The sequence below is a fragment of the Neovison vison genome, chromosome 2, assembly GCF_020171115.1.
Source record: "Neovison vison isolate M4711 chromosome 2, ASM_NN_V1, whole genome shotgun sequence".
In the NCBI taxonomy this organism is placed as follows: Eukaryota; Metazoa; Chordata; class Mammalia; order Carnivora; family Mustelidae; genus Neogale; species Neogale vison.
In genome coordinates, this window is record NC_058092.1 from 168,469,677 (window position 1) to 168,486,131 (window position 16,455).

Sequence of the window (16,455 nt, forward strand, 5' to 3'; positions counted from 1 at the left end):
GGACACCTCTCTTACATGGCTTGAAAGATGAGGTCTGAGTGGGTCGCTTGTGATATCTGGAGAACCTCTGAAAATCTGAAAATTAATCACTGGAAAGCAGTGGACAAATGGTAGAAATTTAACAGCCTGGGATGGGAGGATGGTATTTTAAGAAAGCAAAGTTTAAGGCTTTGAATCAGGAGTTACCAGGGCAGATGTTACAAATGAGGGTATGATTAGCCATTGAGATGCTTGTCTCATAGGCAGTCTTTTGTGTTGTCCTTCAATGTGAGTTCCGAAAGGGATATATACTTATCGATAGATAATAGGTGATAGTTCTTTGAATATCGTTGTATACTTCAGGTAGTTGTGAAATACGATTATTTTTCTATTAACATTCAAAAAGAAAATATTATGGAAGAGCATGTCTTAAAATCACGCTAATTTAAGTGTTTTTTTTTTGTTTGTTTGTTTTTGTTTTTTTTAAAAGGACCAAACTACATTTAAATATTTGGTAGTTTTTTAAGGCTGGGTTTTAAGCTTTCTGTGTGTAGTTGTGGATTTTGAAGCCCAGTCTGGTGGTAAATAGAGAGGCAGCTACAGAAACAGAGGTGTGACTAAGGGTTCCTGCCTTCTGCTGTTGAAGAAATCTTTTTTAGCTTCTTGCTATTTCTTAGCTCATAGGCAGTGCTAGGGAAGCAAAGTATTTGAGGTTAAAAACCGTTTTGTCAGGCCAATAAGAATTATTTCCTCAAAAGTTTCTCTAAATATGGTAAAGGTAGGTGATGGAGGGCATGCTTTTAAAATGAGAGAGATTTCCTTACATGGGGAAGTTCCTTGGGGAAGTTGGCTGAGGTGATCACTTATTAGCACGTGGTCACATTCTCTGATTGGATTGATGAGAATCCCAAGGAATCAATATCTGAAGAGGAATAATATGAACTACTAATATTCCCTAAGTATTGGCAGTGAAGGATTCTTCCCTTTGCTTATTCTTACACCCCTTCCTTCCTGAAAAAGTTTCTCTCTGTGCTGTTTGGTGGGTATAAAGTCCAGAAACTCCTTGTGAAAAAGTATTATATGAGCATAAATATTGAAATAATGAACACATTAACACAGGCATTAAGAAAATGGCTCTCCTGAAAAATAGTTGAGATCGGCATTTGTTAAATGATGTCGAAAATAAAGACATTAGAATGTGTGTGAGTACATTTGCATCAATTAATTTCTGATTTTACAAACTGTGCATAAAGCAGTTTGTATTTATTTATTTTTAAAAGAAACTTTCCTGCATTTTAGTATGTTATGTGCTAGCACTTGGTCTTTTCTCTGTAGTCCTAATAATGTGATGATGAAAGATGTGGGAAATACCAGAAAAGGTAAATGTAATAAGACATGCTTAATTTATGTTAATGGGTAGGAATCAATTGTAGGTATCTTGGATATAAGTCCTATGTTTTGGGGAATAAGAATGAAACAGAAGACATAGCTCTTGTTCAGAGGTGTTGTGGCTTAGTTACGATTATAAAATTCAGTGTTGGTGAGCATTGAGAATCAGTGCGAATGAGGTGCTGGCCCTTACTGAGTCTTTGATTGGATACTTTGTGGGCAGCTCAGTGCATCCCTGTGCATGGTTTCTTTGTCCCCTCAGAGGAAAGGCAGGGCTTTCCCTTTTAGGGCTAACTCTTCTTTCTCTCCTGCCTAAGGCAAGAGAGTAAAGTTTTGAAGAATGCCCAGAAGGCAGGGTGAAGGATGAAGAGATTGTGGTAGGGAATTTCTGTAGGTGCTCTGAATTCATCAAGTCTGAATTAGAGGAACAAGGAGAAATATTAAATACTGTTTCATTATCTTAAAGCAAATATGTAATAGTAATCCCTAAACAAGGTGCTGTGACCAGAGGTCCCACAGGTCTCACTTCCTTCAAGACTCATTGGTTTCCCACTGGTGGTCTATTTGGTCTCTGTTGTTGCTTTAATACTTAAGAAGAGTTTTCTTCAAAATTTCTTGTTTGCCTTTTAAATCTGCTTAGGAGTACTATGGGTCTTTTTGTTTTTTGTTTGTTTTGTTTTGATTTAGGAAGTAGGGCAATAAATTTTGGCCCAGATCAAAACAAATAGTCATAAATTTATGATCTGAATTTAGTGGTTATATTTTTTATTTATATGTCTTTTTACAGATGATTTGTTATTTGACAAAGATGCTTTGAGCTCCTAGCGGGTGCCAGACATTAAGGCTTTAGGGTCAAAATGGAGACAGGGATGGAGGGTAAAGAAGACACAGGGGGTGTGTATTGTCATTAAGGAGTAGAGAGAGGAGAGTGGGGAAATAAATGAAAAGCAGAAAGACAAATAGAATTGAGGTGGTGATAGTGTGATGGGCATGAAGCCCTGGGGCGATGGGTTGGGAGACGAGTGAGGGTAGAAAAGGAGCTCCTTTAGAGAGAGGACACGGGGCGGCCTCTCAAACCCCAACAGTGAGAATGGGCTGCCCTGGAGGGCTAAGAGCTGCAAGAGCGGCAGTGAGCTTGGTTTGTTGGAGGCCCGTGCAAAGGGCCACTGTGGCTGCAGGAGGGTGACGGAATAGGGGAGTGGAGGGGCACAGTGGAGCAGACAGCGCAGCCCAGATCAGGTAGGGTCTGTACATTACAGTGAAAAGTTGTTTATTGTTCAAGATCAGAGTGTTGGAGGGTGCAGGTAGGAAAGCAAAGGGCATTTATGTTCTAAAAATACTGTTCTGGCCACTGGCAGACTGGGTGGAGAGTGGATTGTGGATTGTAAGAGCACCCCAGTCCAGAGAAGGTGCCGGCCTCTCTCAGTTTTGCAGAAAGAGACTGATTCTGGGTGACTTTTCCAAGGTCATGCCATCAGGCAGGAGCCAGGAGGCACATTCTGAATTTAGCCCTCTTTCCCTGACACCCAAAGCGAGAACGTGTGGGCACAGGGAGTCTGGGCCACCATGTCCTGGCAAGAAGAGCAGGAGGTTTGGGGTGAACATTGCTGTCCAGGTCCTGGCTGTCACCCACAAGGTCAGAACTTGGGGAAGTCACTTGGTTCTCAGTTTCTATTAACTTGTAATGCCTTTTCACAGGTTTCTTATTAGACACAAGATAGGATTCTTATGAGAAATTAAGGTAAATTTGTGAAAGAAATACCTGTATTAGTTATATTATGTAAATAAAAGAGCTGTAATTTTAATTATGATGCCATGAAAATAGAAAAGTTAAGAGGAATTGGAAATGAGGACAGCAGGGGGTGTGTTTGTCTCCCTGAGTCTTGAAACAGGTGTCCTTGCATGTTAGTTTGACCAGGAAGAACCCGACTCTGCCATCACTTGCCTGGGCCGATGCGGGGCTTAGTTGTGTGGAACCCCACCATTTCTTGCAAACTTAGGACACTTAGATCTCTGAGGAAAGAGGTATTCACCTAGAAGGACATATAGATCAAAACGGAGCTCAGGAGGAGTCCTGTGGCTGATTCTATGAATGATCGATGAGGGAAACATGATGTCCCAGTTTGTATGTATTAGTGTGTCATTTATCCCCCAGAGGGCTGGCAACATGTTCTGTGTCCACACAGTTTGTCTGCACCAAAAGCGAGTATCCGTCCTCATGAGGACCACATTTATTCGAGGTCACAAGAGTTAGACCATTCTAATGGTCTAGAACGGTCTAGACCATTCTAGGTGGAGGGTAGACGTGTGTGAAGAGAAAAGGACACCAGCCATTTGGCATCCTGTTGGCCCAAATCTTCGGGGTTTGTACTGAGTGCTTTGTTTTGCAACGGCAGACATTTGTGTGCTATTGGCACAGCTTCCTGCTGAGGAGCTGGATTGGGAGAAGGAAGATTGTCTGACCCATTGCCCCCGGGGCATTTTGATGCTTAAAAAAAATACTGATTCTGGAACTTCTGGATGCCAGCTGTGGGTAGCCATGGGGTACAGGTACTAACTCACTTGACAGTTTTAGTAAATTGTTCTAGAAACATACAAACTGAAGTCCAAAACATTTTAACGGTTGTTGGATTTAGATTTGGTGGCAGAGCGCCTATGACCAGGAATGATTTCACTAATTGCTATGCTTGCATGGAAGCAAATCTGTCCATTACTCCTCAGCTTTCAGCCTTATCAAAATTATTTCTTTTCTTTGACTCTCAGTCTTCTAACTGAAGAAGTGTGGGGACGTGACATCTGTGGGTTTCTGTGGTGGGTAAATACAGTAATATATCTGCTGGAACTCAGTGTCTGACATGAGGCAGGCATCAAATCTTCGTGGATTTCTGACCAGACTGGGAACAATGTGTTAACACCGAGGTCTTTGGCTGACTCCAGTCCTTAGTTTGAATATACAAAATATCAGTAATACTAACCTTTGGCTGTGTTTAAATGTGAAAATAGTAGGTTATGAGCAGGGGTGTGAATCAGGAGCAAGGGAGGGCTAGTTTTTCAGTGGGTATTACCTAAGCAGATTTCAGGAGTCAGAGGAAGCATGGATTAGTCGAAAGAGCTTGGCTTTCATGTGATGCAATTCTCATTTGAGTCCTGGTTGTGCTCCTTGTTAGCCCTGTGCCCATAGTTAGGGCAGAAGTTGATTTTGGAATTTACAACTCTATAAGCTAGTTTTTTTAGTTTTTAGTTTTTGTTTTTACCATTGCTTGACTCCTATGATGTAGGGAAGGAAATTGGTTGTTGCTTCTTCTTTATCTTTTATTCAAATTCCAGGACTGTGTAGAGTCCTAGCTTCGAAGGAGGAGTCCTGGTAGTCAGAACACTTCCTTCTCATTCCAAATCTTAGCACTCCCGGTCATGTCCTCTGGGACTGCTGGGAGCTGATTCACTGTTCTGATATGTCCTACCGTGAGTGTGGTTGAGAGTGACTACACATGTGACCTTTCTCAAAGAATAACTGTGTAAGTTGAAGAATTTTAAAGCCAAAGGAGTTGATGTCATGGGAGTTTTTAGCCCTCTATTAAGACAAGGTAAGTAAATTTTTTTAGGTAGGAGGCCTTAGTTAGCAATTTCTAAATTCTATCACTTGTAATTTTGAGTCTAAGTATAAGGTTGTTCCAGCATCAAGCCATTCGGTGATGCCCAAACTACATTGGTCTGATTTTATAGCAAACCCACCCATTGTCAGCCACAGCACAGTCTTCGCCAATGAAAAGAACGTCTCTTCTATCTACAGATGTTTGTTGAGCACCCATCATGCCTCTAATACTGGAGATTGTGGGTGCTGCAGCTCACCACCTCCCCTGCACTGAATTAAAACCTGGCAGCAGAATACATCTGCGTGATCCCATAAATGGAATGTGATGATGGGAAGGAGTGAGGTCTCCTAAGCAGGCCTGTGACAGGGACATGCAGCGCCTAGCTGGTCAGGATGGCTTCTCAGAAGCTATTCATGCTGGTGCTGAGGGCAGTGTGGGGGGTCACTCCCTGGGGGATGGGGGAGCAGAGGGAGTACCTGTCCTAGGCTTTGGCTCTGAACTCTGTGCTGTTTATGAGCTGTACCTGATAGCTTACAGTAGTGGTGGGATGAACCATATTTCATCCTTTCCACAGACCTGCCAGCCAGCTAGAAATGACAACAAAGATCATTTAGACATTTCACTGTCCTCGTCGTCTTGGATAACTTGGTGGCACAAAATAGAGCTGACCTTTCTGCAGTCTTTCTTTTTCTCTGTCTTTCTCTGTTTTTCCTCATATCCTACTGGCTTCTCTTATTAACCTTTGCTTGACTTGTAAAGTTTATCGTTGACTTGGTCTTGATCTCAGACAACCTCATGTCTCTGTTTATACTCTCCTTCCCCAAGTCATCTTGTGAATTCCCCACATTGCGATGGCGTTAACTGCCTTCCATAAGCTTATGACCCCAAATTTATCTTTGCTTCCTAATCCAGATCTATATATGAGATGCCTGCTTATATCTCTATTTTGAAAGGGGCTGTAGTATCCAAAGGTGAATTCATACATCTCCCCCAAGTGTTGCTCCCTGGTCTCCATCCCTCATTGCCTGCTCACTCCCATAGTCCATTAAGGAAGTTTCCATGATTAACCCTCTAAAATGTTACCTTCCGGGGCACCTGGGAGACTGAGTTGGTTAAGCATCTGACTGTTGAATTGGGTTCAGGTCATGATCTCAGGGTCATGAGATCAAGCCCCATATGGGGCTCTATGTCCAGCATGGAATCTGCTTAAGAGTCTTTCCTTCTCCCTCTGCCCTTTACCCCCTACTTATGTGCTCGCGCTTTCTATCTTTAAAAAAAAGTAATAATAAAAAAAGAAGAAAATTTTGACTTGTATCCTTACCTCCCACTCTACTACAATCCACCTCCTCTTCTCTCCTATTCTGTTGAAAAGGCCTTCAAGCTGGTCTTGTTTCTGCTTTTGTTCCCTTAGTCCATTCACTACAAATCAGCCAAAGTTACCTCTTTTTTTAACAATTTTATCTTTCTTAGAGCAGTTCTTGGTTCACAGTAAAAGCGAGAGGAGTTTCCAAACATGCCCTGCCCTTACACACATGCATAGTCTCCCCCATTACCAATACCCCACAACAGAGGGCACATTTGTTATAACAGATGGACTTACACAGACTCTTCATTCTCACTCAAGAGTCCCTGCTTCCCCTGAGGATTCACCCTTGGGATATTTCTAAGCGTTTGGGCAAATGACCTTAAGTCTGTAATATACAACAGTTTCACGGCCCTGTTTATTCCTCCCCTGCTAGCCCCTGGCAACCCCGATAGTTTAATTATCTCCTAGTTTTAGCTTTTCTCCGGTGTCCTAGAGTTGGGATCATACAGAAGTCAGCCTTTTCAGATTGGCTTCTGTCACTTAGTGGTAGGCATTTAAGTTTCCTCTGTGTTTTCTCTTGCCTCGGAGTTATCTTTTAAAATGATAAATCTGGGGGCGCCTGGGTGGCTCAGTGGGTTAAGCCACTGCCTTCGGCTCAGGTCATGATCTCGGGGTCCTGGGATCGAGTCCCGCATTGGGCTCTCTGCTCAGCGGGGAGCCTGCTTCCCTCTCTCTCTCTCTGCGCCTGCCTCTCTATCTACTTGTAATTTCTCTCTGTCAAATAAATAAATAAAATCTTTAAAAAAAAAATGATAAATCTGGTCATGTCTTCCCCCTCCCTTAAATACAACCCCTGTTGTTTAGAACACTTAACATAAAAATCAAATTTCTCCACAATTTGGGCTGTCCACACCTGTGCACTTGAACTCCTCTTCTTCCTCCCTCTGCCCTCCTCACTGTGCTCCATGCTCTTAGGTTCTCACACAGGTCGTGTTCCTGCCTTCATACCTGCTTGGCTGTCTATACTGGCCAGGGTGGAGGGGTGTAGCGTCCTGTGCTCCTGTCTGTTGTAATGAGAGAAGCACTTCTCCTTTCAGATCTTACCTTCACCATCATCCCATGAGGCCTCCTGAGATTGCCCCTGGACAGCCCCTTCGATGCTTCCTGCCAGAGCCCGGAATTGTCCACCTGCCCTCCCCATGAGGGTGTGAAGGTAAGCCTCAGGCCACAGTGGTGATTTGGTTGACATACAGCAACAGGTCCAGGTAAGGATACAGACCCAGACCCACAATCACTCATTCAAAACTTTGGGGGCAGAAATATTTTACAATTTAACTTTTTACAGAAATTTTTTCAATTTAGTATTTTAGAGAGGTATTATGATGCTTTATACCATATAAGACCGAGTTCTCCATAATTCAGAGATCAACTCTGGAGTTACTAATGCCAATAGAAATGGTCTCAGACACCCAGAGGCAGCACCATGTGCTGCCATGGTGGGAAGTTTTTAAAGTAGAAAATCAGCTCCTCCGTCGTTAGCAAACCGTACTGAAACACCAGTGGATAACTCACTGGAATTTGATTTTTTTTTTTGCCCAGTCACAGAGAAAGAGGCTGCTAGGTAGCTCCCTCCATTCATACAGAAGCACCCTCACTGATTTTGAATTCTGGACTTTCAGTGTTTGACCTGATTGCCAGATCTTGTCAAAGGAGTAATTTCTTTTTACCATCAGGAAACTTGGACAGTCAATGTCGTAAGGATAGACTTAGTTTCCACTTTCAACTCACCACCTCCCACCCCTCCAGAAAAGAATCTCTGAGGAGCCAGTTCCTTTACCAGAGGGTTCTCTCATCATGAAGGTTTTCCAGGGGTGACAAATCACAGTAACTTGCAGTTGTGTTAATAGCAGGAAGTATCCATTTAAATTGGTCACTCCTTGCTGTGTGTCCTTTTCTAAATGAGTAAGCTATCAATTTAAAATTGTGTTTGAAGAGGAATTATGCTTCAGTACTTACTTTATTGGTAAAAAATTAATGAAATAGATTGCTATAAAATAATCTAATTTTGCCTGATGTACTTTTGTGCATTTAATGAACAGAAGTAATAACTTATTTGGGGCTGACGTCAATGAGGCGTATATTTCATAAAACATGATTACCGACTATCTGACTCTAAAAGTCACATATTAACATTAATGTAACAGTGTTTATTTCATTACCTCTTGGCATGAATGCAGAATTAATTTTGTTCACCATCTTTTCAATAAGGAAAAGAAAAGCTTTATGCTGATTGTACCACAGGAGTCCTCAACTTTCCTGTAATTGTTCCAGAATTGTTTTATAAATACTTGTGGGCAGAGATGGCCCCTGTGTACAAGTAATGGCAGAAATGTTTGCCTAGACCAACCAGGAGGATGAGTGTAATGGTCTGTCAAGAACCAAAATCAGCCTTTTGAAGCACACTTTATTTCAGGCCTTGGCTTTTAGGGGCTGTGTTTCTCACACGGTGCCTCGCCAAGCAAACGTGTATTGGGAGTGTGTTAGTGTGGCCTGATGCTTACAGCTGCAGTGAAGTGCAGGCTGTAGGATCCGGGGGAGATGCTATTCTGCCCATTGTAGCTCTCCACTGAGTCCACCCCTGGCTTTCCCACATCACCCCATAAGAAACCTTTGTCATATTCAATATTAGGATAAATGGTTCACAGCTATTTCAGACTCCATTTTTTAGATGTATTGCATTTTTTCTGAACATACCCTTGCTTAGTGATCATCCCCTCTCCCAGGAGCCCTCTATGCTCAGTACAGGTGAACACGGGAATAAGATGCCTCCCCGATTTTACCTCTCTGCTTTTCAGGTTTTATATTGCTAAATAAAGAAGTGAACAGGTGATGTGTTAGAAATTATTGGAAAATATTAAAATTCCTTTCTTATTAAAATGGTTATGGATTTTACTTTGTACATGGTAATATTATAAAGGAATTGGATAAAATAATGTTTTTTCCCTTCAAGAGCAGAATTCTTTCCCCAGATATTAAGATGGAAGGTACTTAGGGAAACTGGGAAGTCATGCTGGAAGTAGTGCTCTGTGTCCCTTTGTAATAGCAGTTGTTAAAAACCATTGTTTTTAGTTAGGAGAGAATTTATTAAAATGCATACTATCAAGACAGAGATACAAGACATGGCAGGTGGGGGCCTGGTATCCATGGTCAAAAAATGAGCCCAGGTGATTCTGGTGTAGGTGATCCTCAATGCTCTGCTAGGGAAACACCATGCCTATGCTCATTAATACTTTAATGGTGGGGTTATTGGGTACTTGCTCATATTTTCCTTTTTACTTATTTCCTTGCTTTAACAACTTTATTATTTCATTTAATCTGGCATCTGATCTGATCTTTGGTTTTGTAGGAGTCATACTTGTTTTGAAAAATCTCTTGGTCTTCTAGCTTAGATCCTAATACTAGTGTTTATGTAAATTATACAAAAAAGAAAATCTACTTAGTTAAAATAAGCAAAATCTGATTAACACCAGGATAGAATGTTTTAAGAAAAGAAAATTTAAAGAAAAAAACAAAACAAAACAAAAACTTTTAGCCACATTTTGGCAGAGGTAATGGGGAGCAACCTGTCAATTATGTTAAGTTGAAATCTCATATCCACGGTCCACAAGCAACATCAAAGTTCTGAGCTAAAATAATTTCTTATTAACATTTAAGTACAATTTTTTAAAATCTAATCCTGTCTCAGTCAGAGGGAGAAACCAAAGAGGTTTAATAAGTACCTCGTCCTTGAAGGTCAGGCCCCTAACAGACCCCTTAATTAGCATGTGGAACATCTTAGCGCTGGAAAAATCTCTTGCCAAGTGATTTCTTTTCTGGCTGGTTCACTCATGCAGATGATAGAGAGCATCAAAGGACTGATGACTGAAACTTAATTCATATTTGTTTCCCATAATACGTGTGTATTTTCCATACTCACAGTTTCTCTGCTGACTTGTGTCCTAGGGGAATGGGTAAAAGAGGAATGGATAGTTTTAGGAAGGGTAAGGAAATTTCTGATTTCACTGGGGATTTGGGTAACAATGTAATTTATAGGCATATCATTGGGTTTGGCTCATGAACTTTTGGCAAACACATTGTGGATTATAAATAATGCCTTCTGTTTTAGGGCCATTCTCTGTCTTGTTAAAACTCCTGGTGAATCTGTGGCATAAATTCCTTTTCTTCAGTGTTTGTCTTGGTTGCTCTGGCTGACTTTTAAGCTCTCAGTGGTAGTTGGAGGGTTCTGAGGCCTATCTAACCTTGACACTTCACAGACCCCATCCCAGGGTCTGAAATCCAATCGTGTCTTTAAATTAAGACCACAGTTTTGTGAAGAGTTGCTACATGGAGATTGGGATAGAAGTGGGGTATGATCTCTTATTTCAGTGCATAGTGCAGAATTTATCACACTGTTCACGAACAAGCATTCATTATTCACAGACCTTTAGGGATAGAAAGAAAGTCCTTTGTGGGTTTACCAATAAGAACCTGTTTGATGTTTGGCAAGCTCTGGGACTGCACTGACATTCTTTTATAACAAATTGTATAAAATAAATGAATTGGCTCAAGTGTCCTTTGGGTTCTCTCATATCAGAATTTCTAGGGAATATTGGTGTTTCTAATTTTTAAATTTTTTGCATCTTCTTGTTAAAGCTAACTTTTGAGGTTGAACCTGGGAGCAGTTATTCAGGGTTGCAATTTGATGAATTCAATTCAGTAAACTTGGATGAAGGGCATATTCTGTGCAGGGCACAGTAACTAAATGTCCTTCTGGGTCAGTGTTCTGTTTTGTTGAAAAGATCGGGGGCTGTTCTCAGCTAGTAGTAGGCCTGTTCTTGCACAATCCAGGAGGAGAGGACATGAGCGGCTAAGTCAGCTTCTGGGGAGACCAGAACTGGGGCTGGGGGTTGGGCAGGACTGGGGAGGGTGCAGAGCTGGGCTGGGCATCCTGGGCTGGGCATCCCAGGCAGGGGTGAAGCCCCTGGGATGCTCTGGGATGCTCTGGGGCTCCCAGGAACCTGCCTATATTTGAGGGGTACACCTCAGTAGGGGCTTCTGTATCAATCTGAACAGTGCCAGTCCTGAGTCAGCACCAAGTGAGAGACTCTAGAATATCATCTCCAGGGTATCCTGCTGAGGACCAAACATTGCTTTAGGATTTTCAGTTCAGTGTTTAAATTGGGTATGTCAGTATTCAAGTAGGTTCCCTGTGCTGGGTGGTAAGTTGAATGCTGATAGCACATATGGGGCGGGTTTGGGGGGCTAGGGAGAGGGAGGTCCTGGCTAGGGTGGGTAGAGGGCTAGCTCTCAGCCCACAGCTGTGTCCTGGAGAGGATGAGGCAGGCTCGCGGTGCTCTGCGGAGGCTAGCAGATGGGGTTTGGTTGCACTGAGGATCATTGAAGGGTGGTTCTTCAGTTAATCTTTACATTCATCACCCCTGGGATTTCACGGTCACTCTGTAGTCATTTGGCAATTACTGTATGCAGTTGCACCTAGTTTAATAAAGGCATTAACATGATTTGGGGGGCATACTCCCATCTGTTATTGTATCAGAGCTAGTAATAGCCTTTGAGCTCACTGCAAACCATCTTAAGAGAAGAAGGTGTTTTAGAGAAATAAAATCATGGAGCAATTTTAATGTTTCTTACATGCTTCACTTGAAGCAAATCCTGTATTGAAACTGACGTTCTCTGTGACTGGAGTTGGGTGCCTGTGTGCACTCCTACCTTGAAAGGTTACTGTAATGAAGGCTGAGGACTTGGTTCCACCTTTAGACCCCACGCATGGGAGAGTGGCTTGATTGGAGTGAGATGTCCCCCTGTGCTGAGGCCAGTTCCTAGTCTCTTCCTCAGAACATTTCAGCTGAGACTGGTGCCAGTTCTAGCTCAGAAGCTTTGTTTGGAAAGGACAATGGCTGGCATGCCCTGGGGGAGGGTGGACCAGATGGCTTTTAACTTTCCATCCAAAGGATGTCATCTAACTTGTGGGGAAAGTGGTAGAGTTAATTATCATCAAACCTGGAGGCTTCTCCCTATCTTCCCACTTGGGACGCCCCGCAGGGTCAGCAAACTGGGTGTTGGCTGTGGTGTTCTTGTTTATCCCCATGATCTATCTTAGAAGCACCTGTGACAAAAAGATGAGGAAAATAATAATTCATCCAAGATTATGATGCAAGGTAAATACACCAATCTAAGAGGATCCATCTTTGAATGAGATAAGCTGTCCATCTTATGCTACCTGGCGGGCTGCTGTGTTGGCATAAGTGGTCTTTACAGCTGGGAAGCCCTGATACCACTCCTGCGTCTTTCCTGATTCCCTGCAGCATACCGACTGGCAGAGGGCCATGGTTCTTCTCTTGGGATCAAGATTGAGGAACTCCGTCTTTGAGTCCCAGCCCTTCCACCTGCCAGAAGTGTGAACTGGGCCAAGCCAGTCTCTTGGAGCCTCTGTATGATGGTGAGGCGGTAACCCTCCTTCAATGGTCAGCACAGGGACAATGTGGTGAGGTGGTGGCTCAGTGCCAGGGACACAGCTAGGGCTTTATTACTGGCAGTGATTATGAGTAGAATAAGTATTATATTGCCTCCAGCAGCCTCTCTGAAGGAAGTGGAAATTTGCATGACAAAGTGTTGCTGATTCAGATTAATGGGAAATGTGACTTTAGTTGGAGATAGGGTTGTTGCAGATGTAATTAGTGAAGATTGGGTTCTACTAGAGGGAGCCTCTAATCCAGTATGACTGACATCTTTGTAAAATGGGGAGATTAGGACACAGAGACGCGTAGTTATTTGTTACAGAGCATTAACAAATTAATAAAGGTGGCGGCATCTTTATCACTACCTTTCTAATGCAAGAAATTTGAGATCATTTAAATAACAGCATTAGTTATTTTTTGAAGACACTTATTTTATACGAGGATTGCTGTACTGAGAAGGTCCCACCATTTATGCAAAACCTTCTGTATGTGATGAGGCAGGTGTGTGAGCAGTGTTGCCCCATTCGGCCACATGGTCCTGTGGTCGGGAAGGTTTCTGTAGTAGCTTCTGGAAAGTTCTACAGCTGGCTTGGCGTATACTTAGGTACAAATCTAAGACAGTTTGACTCCAGAGCCTTGTGCTTGGAAAGTGCTGCTGCTCCTATGTGCAAACTGGTATTTGAGGGTTGTGTCATGTCTGAGGGTCTGTTGAGTCTGGGGAGGCAGAGCTCTACTCTCTTCTCATGGCCCTCCCCTTCCCACTCTTCTGGGTGGTTGGGCGTGGGACAGGATGTTCTGGGGCTCCCCATCACCTCTTAGCATGAAGAGGGCTATGATTCTGGTCTCAGCTGGGATCTGGGAAAGAATATGGCTGAGACTTCTGGAGATTCTCTCTTCCTTCTTGCTTCCCGATGAAAGACATTTCCAGAGAAGGAGAGAAAATTCAGCTTGTCATGAATGAGACTCTGAAATAATATCCAGTGGTCTTAGGTGGTCGGTCATTTTACAGAATAAATAGGTCTATCAGACCTATTGTTTCTCCTTAGCAAAACTGAGCATCTCCTATAAAAATGTATACTCTCAATTTCTCTTTTATTATCCAGTCTACATTTTAGTTACTGAATAAAACCATATTCTCATTTGTTCATGCATTGATTTAATAATGAAATCTCTTTTGAGTGCTTGCTGTGTGCCAAGAATTTTCCAGGCATTTGGGTTAAAAGACTCAGAAAGAAAAGGTCCTCATGCTCAAGGCAGCTTGGCTTTTAGCAAGCAGATGTTCCCCTCCTCTGCCAACACCTACCACCAATACCAGTCTCCTTTTCCCAGGTCTTTTCTTGGTTCTGGTGGTGATTATAGTGTTATTTATTTACTTTTGCTGATCCATTCCTCAGTGTTATAATACATCAGTCTCTGATTTCTTTGACATGAGCCATACATTAACCTCTTTCCTCTGATAGCAATACTGCCACTGTGAGAATATTTTTGTCATTGTCCCCTCCAACATACCCACTCTACTGAAATTTAGTGTGATGGCCGCTTGCACGAAGAAGAAAACAAAGCCACAGGCTTCTGCGAGACAAGACCTGGAGTGCAGATGGCGGGATGGATCTGCAGCAGCGGCATCTCTGGAAAGTTCCCAGCCACTGGACTTAGTTTACCCTGGAGACCTGAGAAGCCTATCCCGCTTGGTTTCTGAAGTAGTGTCCTCAGGGGATTCGGAAGGCTGTCGGGCTGGAAGAAGCATGTGTCCTCTTCATGTGACCCCAGCAGCCACTAGCAGTGCTGCTTACCTGTTGCTTATCAATCATTTTTATTTTTTTTAATAGTGTACATCACATTAGTCACAAAAGTGATAAGCAAATACTGACTGCATTGGTATTCAAAATGAAATTTATTACTTTACATAGGAAATCATTACTGCTCAAATAGGTGCCAGAGGGTAGAGCTTTGCCTGAATTAACTTGTTTAATACAGCAAGTCTGCAACATGGGTGTTAATATTACCCATTGTCAACCGCGTCCAGAGAGGTTCTGAACTCACCAACTTTCCACAGCTAGCAAGTCTGTTTGAGGACAGGATCCAGTATAGGCATTCTTTTGCAAACTTCTTCGGCCACATTGTTACCCACCCCTTTTTTCCTCTGTGACATCTACTGAACTTAATATTCTATAGAAAACAATTTGGGAAATGCAGTGGAGGGAGCATTACAGCAAAATGCCAGGAAGAGCCTTGCCGAACAGTTTGCATTTTCTCCAGTGTCAGAGACGTGGGGTATGCCAGTCCAAGATCAAGAGACCTTCACCTCTTCTCCAGGGTTACCAGCAATACTGTGGGTCTGTGATTCATATTTCACAATCTGTAGAACCTAGGCTTTTATCCGGAGTGAACTCTCCCATGTCTGGTAACCTATGTCTTTGCTGGGATGGTACTTAAATATATTGTAATCAAAAAGAGACAGAATAAATTCTGGCACTTGCTGTGTCAGACATATAAACCCCAGGCCCGGGATCCTTTTTCTTTACTTATGGCCTTAGCCACACTGACTAAGCCTCAGATCTTGTTTTTAGCAGATAAAAAGGATTTTAAGAGTTTGACTCCATTTTCTGCTCAGACTAAAACTTTATCCATCTTAAATTATCAAATAAGTAGTGTATAGAGTAGGAGAAACAAATGGCAAATATACAGAGAAGGTTCAACTTTTCTCATAAACAAAGAAATAGAAGAATGATGAAGTGTTTTTTTCTACCAACCAGTGTGGCAACATTTAACAAGTTTGGTAATAGTAGCATTTGATGCATTTCTGGTGGGAAAGTCACTTACTATACCATTTTTATAGGACAATTTGGGGATATCTACCAGACTGGGGGGGGGGAGTTCATATTCTTGGACCTAAAGATACCTGTTGTGCATGTTATAGGGATTTTTCCCTTTGTTTCCTATAGTTTATCCTTTAAAATGATAGATTAGATGTAATTTCCAGGTATTATGTGTCCCTGTGATAGGATTACCCATCCTCATTGATATGTTTTACAGTTCCCCTCTTAGAAGGAAAGTAGACCCCTGACCCCATGGCGGTCAGTCTTGGCTGAATCATTTGCTTTGGCCAGAGGAGCATGAGTGGCAGTGATATATGCCACACAGAGCAGAAGTTTAAAAGCCTGGGATTGGCTCCACTATTTCTCTTTTCCCTCTGCCAAGAAATAGAGAAAGAAGTTGTCCCTTCAGCCTCATTCCTGGAATAAAAATTTCATGGAGTCAACCTGAACTCTGCTATCAGTTGACAGATATGTGAGGAAGAAATATCATTATTGTAAGCCATTGATATTTTATCATTTTTTTAACCATAGCATAATCTGTCTGAGCTAATAATAAAATATCAATATCTACTTTTCCCATAAGCATTCAATATAAACCTTAGCTCTGGTTGTTTTCCTCTTTTTCATACTGTACAAAGATTTGATGATTTTGGTATGTTTTAAAGTAAGCATTTTTTTATGTTGGTTGCCGATTATATTATTACATATGTCAGTCCTCTCCTAAGATGTACTTTAAACAGTCCTATGCTGTATCATATACATTTTCTTATTGAGGTAAATTTCATATGTTAAAATTAACCATTTTAAAACTACTAAAAAAAATTAGTTCATTCAGCATATCAAGAACCATCATT